Raw genomic sequence first — 8166 nt, forward strand, 5'->3', positions numbered from 1 at the left:
TGGAAACTGAATACAATGTTTTGTAACTGCATGCTTACAAAATTACACTACATGTCTCATTTGACTGTAATTTTTGTCACTATGTTACAATAAAACTTTTCAAGCACCTTGAGTAACGCCCAGTGGTTTAATTATTGTATTTAACGTCCATGATTTTAATACCGTTGGAGGCTTAAAATACACGATTAAATAAAGAAAATGTAATCAGTATTTAAGGCTTGTAAGTTTATTTCTCACAGATATAATAAGAGACTGTGTATTCTTGGTCTAACTGAATCCTATCTGACTCCCCTGAGATGCAAGCTCTGTTTCCCAGAACAGACTTCGATATTATCTCACATCAGGCAGATGTAATGCTTCTTTGTTTTCAATTCTCTCGTTTCCTAAGTTAAGTTGAACTAAGTTACACGATTATAAATTCCACTAAGAGGTTTAACATGCAAACATAGTTTTTAATAGGTTAATGTAAGCATGGTTTACCATTATGTACCATTATAATGAATTAATTCAGAACAGCAATTTTTTGGAGACATAATTGACGATGCATCTTAATGAGTTTACAAACCAAAATTCTCTTATAACAGTTGATGAAAAACTGGAATAGAATAATTTCAATTTGCTGAATGATCTTGGCTTTCTTGGTATTACTTACTGCTGTGAAGCAGAAACAATTATTCGTGAAAAAGGGTTTTCAAGGCTTCACTTATAATTCGTTTTTTAATAACTTTTTATGTAAACAGGATAAAGAAATAAAGTGCTTATCAAGTGGGGTTATAGTGCAAATAAATGTCTTTACGCCATATAAATGGACGTATAATATGACATAATATGGAAACAAAACTTATTGTATAAGTGGTATTGACATAATTTTACAGTTGACAACATAAAATATAACTTCAAATTAAAAACTAGTTACAAACAAGTGTTCATGTATTCATTTATTCTTTTTCATGAGTAAAAGCACATTTTGAAATAATTACAGCTGTTTTACGATAAAAGTAAAAGCTTATTGTTCATACTTTGGCTCGAGGGTTTTGATCCAATAAGTAATGCTATACTAACTCCCTAAATAGCTTACTTTCTATAAAAAAATATAGACATTTTCAATTTTATTATGAAACCTATTTGACGATAGGTTAAATATAGTTTAACATTAATGTTTGAAATAGAAAAAAAAATGTTTTTATTATTTTGATTTTGTTACAGAAAATACATATAATAGCTGAAACCAGCCGAGAACAGAGAAACACAATTTGGAATAATCTCTTCGTATGTGCAACACCAAAATAATCGTGTTATACGCTTTCCAAACCTTAGGTTTGTTTTATAATGTATGGTTTAGGATTTTAGAGTAGCATTTAATGGTTTATTATTTCGGTGCTGATAAGAAAATATGGTATTGCCACTGACGATTTCGTTCTACTGTTTTCTTTAGTTGGTATTCAATTTACAATTAAGTAACTTGTACCTTAAGTAACTTGTGTATTAACTTAAGGATTAAGTGTTATTAATTAGTTATTAAGGTGAGAAAATTCTTACATTGTAACATTATTCCCTTAAAGTCTACTCATCACTAAATTTTAATTTTACTTCAATGATTGAAAATCTCACAATATTCAAGATATTGTGTTTCTAAAGAAAACTATTTTGTTATGTATTGATATATACCAATTCTAAAAAAAAGCTTTTTCAATAATGCAAAGATTATAATGAAGCAACACATTATTTCGTATCATACTACACTCCAATATCACAGAACCGACAACAGAACTAACCTTATGTCATTGACGTATATTCCCAACTGCGGAACATTCGTGAAACAAGATCAGTTATTGGTAGCCATGCATCATGTTATGCTGTCTGTGGAAATAATGAATGCAATAAACAACCGTTCATTTTCAAAATGAATACCAGAAATACTGTTTTAGACTCTATAAGAGGATAATGGTTTCTGATCAAAGTAATATTCTAAACGATTGACAAAATGAGGGATTGAAAATGTCATTGAAAATCTCGATGGCACCATATTTCTCAAGTAACTCTAATTTCCAAATCAATATTTCATCACAACAGTTCTCATTATAATTACATATTAAGCCATTGCCTAATGTAAACAAATTGAACTGTTGAATTTAAAATCATTTTATGAAGTAAACATGGAGAAGAAAGAGATATAGTTCTGTATTTGATTGACCACTAGGTATTCCCCTTTGGCGAAACATAGTGGACGTTGACAAAAGGTCTCATTGTCTACATCAGTGGAAAATATTACTCCAGATATTGAGTTACAAACTGTTGTGTTCTTTGTCATATATATATTGTTGATAATAATAATATTATTAAAGTAAAAAAATAAAAGAACAAAACTTAAATGGTTGTTTCGTAACGCGTTAACGGAACGATTAGGCAGCTCGTTGAATAGCACATGATGATACCTTATTGTTGACAATTTAGTTTTGAAATTATTAGTTTAGTCTGATAGGGGGTTTAATTAATAAAAATAATGATATACAAAATTGAAAATTGTATTTTTAATTTTAGCAATAAAAAACTATTGATTTGCTTTGTTTATTGTTTACCTAATTGTACTTTTTCTAAATAGATAGAAGTATATACAGTATTACGATCTTAAATTTGGTTATCCTGTAGCTAAATTAAATATCATTTTTTTGGATCGTTATCTTTTCTAATCTAAAGATGCGTTGTTGATATGGAAACTAATTTGTATGCTGTTTTGTGTGATTATGCCATTCCTAAATGTGTTAAATTATTTTATCCACTATATAGTTTGCAAAAAGAGGGTTTTTCGCAAGCTGAAGTGAAAATGTAAATAAAACTGTTTACAATTTTAATATATCTTCATGCTTTAAACGGGTGCCTCTTTATAGCGACATTTGAGCGATATTTTATCTAGGAAACAAGGCTGCCAACCGAAAACTCTCAAAAGAAAAAATCCTTCAAATCAAATACGTGTTTGGACAAGTGACAACTCTAGGTCATCATGGGTTTACGTTTCTTTAACCTTTGATTTTATTCCAAAACAAACAAATCTGAAAACTTTAATAATTAAAGTTGTGCTTTTGTATAGAGCAAATATTATGATTAGAACGTAAAAGGAAATTAAATTAGAGGCAGCTGCAAGAACTTTAGTTACTATGTTTACGATCAGTGTGTTATTATTTCCTATAATTTGTAATACATTACTTCTTTTTTGGCAAATCACTTATAGCTTTTTGAGTTCAAGCTAAACCTGAAATTACAAAAATACGTCAAATAACACTTGTAATAATATATTTTTACACTGTTACTGTTTACCCGCAAGACGGTAAATACATACAACAGAGGGTAAGAGGTGATCGATTTCGATTGGACATTCAATCACCATAAGATACAAGTTGCAAAATAATAGGATTTCGCCAATTGGGTCTGATGATTAACTGTAACGTCTTATCGAAATCGATTACTATCTATAATAGTTTTGATACATATTTAACGTTTTATGAATTAACAGTATACTGTAAGAGTAAATATATGTTATATGTGTTATTAAAGTTTATTTTATTTACTTGTCGCAATAGCTTTACAACAACCAACCGTTAGGTCGTGTAGGAAATAGCCGAAATGCATGATTCGACAAATTGCTGCAGTTAAAAACTTGTGGTAAACCAACTATTTGCACGCTTGGCTATGCGGCAATGGCCATTAAGACTTGAAACTGGAGGAAAATCTTTGCAAGGAAAGTAACAAAATATAAACATACCAGTGGCATTTCTAGAGTAACCGGACAAATACGTAGTTAACCATCTAAGGACATCCACTACACTCATACATGTACATGTATGTATAAATGTATATACAGTACGTGTGTATAAGAAATAGGGAATATCTACTATGCACTGATTTTATTTTGATAATTTGAATAATATTAATCCTAATAATAGATTTATATTGTGATATGTGTTCGCTTAAATTACAAACCAAATATAGTTTAAATCTTTGGAAAGAAAAGTACGTTTGATAGGTTTAATAATAAGTCTGCGATTTTAAACAGAATATGTCAAAAACAGTGAACCCTTTGTGGTACGCTCACAAAACTCTGTACTTGGCATACAGGGGAAACGTTCATGTGGAAGAATTCATTAAAACTTGTGTTAGCTTTTGAAAAAAAGGATTACAAGAGAACTACTAAATTTATATCGTATGAAACCTTTTTATTTCAAGTTAAACGTAGACAAAAAACATATAAACCTTATTGTGTTCTTTGTAACTACAAAACTCATTCATTCCGAAAATCTTTTAAAACAACTTCTGTATGGGTATTTTATATATTATTTCACCATTCAATCCACCTGGGGAACACACATATATTTCGACTGTAACATGACGTTGCGCAAAACATACTACATTAAATCTCTTCGAAATCAATTGTTGATCATTTGAATTGTTGAACTGTTGAAACAGTTTTAGTTTAAAAACATAATTTAAAAATGTTTTGAAATTGGGCATTGCATTAGGCATTTTTACAACCAGTATGTGAATGATTACTTTAGGGGGTTCTGGGCAAATTGCCATACCGACCAAAAACATGTTCTTTCCTTTTTACAGTAAAAATAATTTAAGTTTCCCTAGTCAAACCTATACAAATTTTAATTAAAGATATTGATGTATATCTTTACATAGGGTCTATCAGGCTTATGACAAATAAAAAAAGGCCGGTATGTTGTCATCCGTTGGGATAGAGACCTTTCGTTTTTGCCGATATTCTTTTAAACTAGTGGCTTTTAAAATAAGTTGTCACAGGCTTTAAATTTTAAATTTTTTAATAACCCCCAAAATAACCCATTTTGGGGTTTCGGACGCTATCGGGATACCAACTAAAAAGTGCAATTTAAGCCATACAGATGTGTGGAGGGTTTAGGTTTTCTGGTGTAACCCATTAAAAAGTTAATTAGGGGTGTTCATACTTTGCCATACCCTGTATATAGATATTCTACATGGTTACTGCGTTGAGGTAACTTGGCCAACTTACAATTTAAAACCCACCACAGAAACGTATTAGATGAATATAAGTACAGTGCGTACCACAATCTACACAGAATGGAAGACACCAGGGATGTATGGCATGTTAGTGGAATAGTTACATACATTGTTTGATACGCAATGTTGTCATACATTGGGGGAAACTAATTAAAATGTTGCTGTTTTAACTTTAAGGCTGGTGATACATTAGTATTTCTCCCTAAATAATATGTTTTTTTCTAAATTCAATCTGTAATAAATCTTCCGCATTGTGTAAATTGTACTTGATCGTTATTTATTTCAATACCTTTCTAAAGAATGAGGTTTCCAATATAATCTGTTATAGCTTGACAGAGCCATTTTGCCCTATTATTTACCCTACTGGTTAAATACATTAGGAGTATGACATAGTTTTGGCTAATCTTAGCGAGATGAGTGATGCAATCAGCTATTTGTCGTTGAATCTATCTCAACAGATAGGATTATGTTACGTGCAATTAAATAAGTTATAACTTTTTTATACTCAAGTATTGTACAATAATTATAAGCATTACAAATACTTTACAAGTTAAATATTTCATATTACTGATGTATTCTGATATGAGCGATGTACGATGAATGAATGTCGAGCAAAATAAAGGAAAAATCCTTCTCTGTCGAATCTATTACATTCAAACCCAATACCACTTTGTCCCAACAATACAGACTCAATATCTGCCTCAGCTGGCAGCTCGGAGCACGTGGTCTTCACATTTGTTATCAGCTGATGTGCCACAGCTTTTAGCAGCTGGGCTTTAAACTATCAAAGACACAAGTATATTCTTACAGGATATATCACCAGGCAAATATCATGCATACTAGATACATACATTGCGTTCAAAGCCATGAATTACAAATTAACTTACAAGGGGGGGCAGGGGAATTTACTTTGACTTATTCTTGGTAAGCAGGCTTCTAATTATGATGAATATTCTACCAAAAAGCTACACTTACCTTCTTAGCTTTTAATAATGAATAAATATTTTTGTTGGCTTCGTTGAAAAACCTGTAAAACTATTACTTTTTACTGTCATACAAAAAATTAAACAAACCTTTTGAAAGCCAACTTAATAATGGTGGTTGACTTAAAAAACTTCAACACTATCGAGAAAGATTTGGCATCAAGGGTTTATGACTTATTCATACATTAATTAATTTATGTTAATACATATTCATACATTAACACATTACATTCATACATATCTGAGGTTAATTTTATTCATACATTACAGTATATTTGTTCTGCAACGTTGTCAAGCCATCTGCTAACTATTTTATGCGAAAAAGTTTAAAACGAATAATGTTTCTCACTGCATTATTGTATTAACTTAAACAGAATAAAACAAAAAGAGAAACATATAGAAAATTATAGAAACCCAAACACATTATTGAAATGTAATAGGAAAAGTCGAACAGGAAGTGGGACGCTATATGCACGGGTAGTTTTCTCATAAAACTGTTTCCCACTATGAACTCTAGTTTCTGTTGGCAAGGTCACAAAACTATACAGTCAAAACAAAGCCATAGATTTTAATATTTTACTATGCAATTATATAAAATTGAATATGAACCGTTATAATTCGCTGTTGACTTTTAATTAAATTATAAATTTTGTTGTTGTAACTATTTAAGATTAACTTTAAAAACTCTTAGGTTTTTCTGGTAAAAACCTTTTTATTTATCAATAAACTAGCAAGTGAAAATAGTTTCTGCAAATATTATATTTAACATTCCTATAATGTATATATTGATTAAACATGAACATGCTAAATTGTCCCAATCTAATAGAGTAAAACTTACCAAAACGTCACTAAAACGAAACACTATCAGGGTTCCGTACGGACGGGACAAGAGCACCTTTGATAGTGGAAATTTCAACCGGAATGTTTAATGGTGAGGTTGAGGTAGTAATTTAACTTCTTTTAATCATTGAGGAAAGTAGCTTTCAAATTATAGGCCTACTTTAGGGCTATGGCTCATAGATCTATAACGATTTTTTTTTTTACTTGAAACTGTTATATACTGTATTTGTATGTACATAATAGTTAGGCCAGCATATCTAAAAATATGCAAACCAACTGCTGTTCTTTATATATGAAGTTTTCAACTCACTACTATAAGATCCGTGCGTAGAACGGGCACGCATCTAGTTAATAATAAAATAACAGACAACAATGAAAAAAAAAAAACACTTTTAGTAAGTAGTTTGATATTTTGCAGTTTATTATTATTACATTTTTCAGTTCATTTTCTTATGACGATGATGGATGTTATTAAAACGAACTACTTAACAAAATGCATACATTCATTGATAAATTGGTATTTAAGTAACATAGTTTTAGACCAGGCAAATAGAAAACTAAGAAGATGTGCACATCTACCTGATGTTAGATAATATCAAAGGATGTAAAGGGAAACGAGACTTGCCTCTCAGGGGAGTCAGATATGGTTCAGTTGAACCTGGTATTTTCATTCATATCCGATTTATATAAATCAATACAATCTTGTACACCAATACAACTTTTATTACCTTTTTGTCAATCAATTACATTTATATAAAAACCTTTAGTTATAAAATAGTATTAACTCTATTTATCAATTTATTAATGAAGGTACAATGGATACGCATCGTAACCAAGAATTAAAAGGGGAATATATATATACCCTACATTGTAACGCAGACGTATAGCTGGATACAATGATTCATTATTACTTTTTCCTGTTCAATTATTTCATACCTTCTAGGTAGATCATAGTATTAATTAATGTATTGCAGGCCTGGCCTCAAATCCGCCAACTGTAATAATATAATGCAGGTATAATTAATTATTTAGAATAAAACTAAAATAAAAAACAATCTTTTATTCGCCAAGAGCTGTAAACAATTAATCTAGTTAAAATCGAGTACATCATAATATGATATTTTTAATAACGTTGATTTGGTAATTAATTACAATGTTTAGAACAGAACTTATAAACATAAAAGATAAAAGTACAAAACAATAAATTAGCCTTATAGAGGGGTTTTCCACTTAAAATTGCTAAATGGATTGACAAAACTGCTGATGTTTTGATGTTGTTTTCGCTTTAGAATTACCATATCACAAA

Source organism: Macrosteles quadrilineatus, unplaced genomic scaffold (assembly GCF_028750875.1).
Source record: "Macrosteles quadrilineatus isolate MER2022 unplaced genomic scaffold, UCM_ALF_1.0 Scaffold_8__2_contigs__length_117827958, whole genome shotgun sequence".
Classification (NCBI taxonomy): Eukaryota; Metazoa; Arthropoda; class Insecta; order Hemiptera; family Cicadellidae; genus Macrosteles; species Macrosteles quadrilineatus.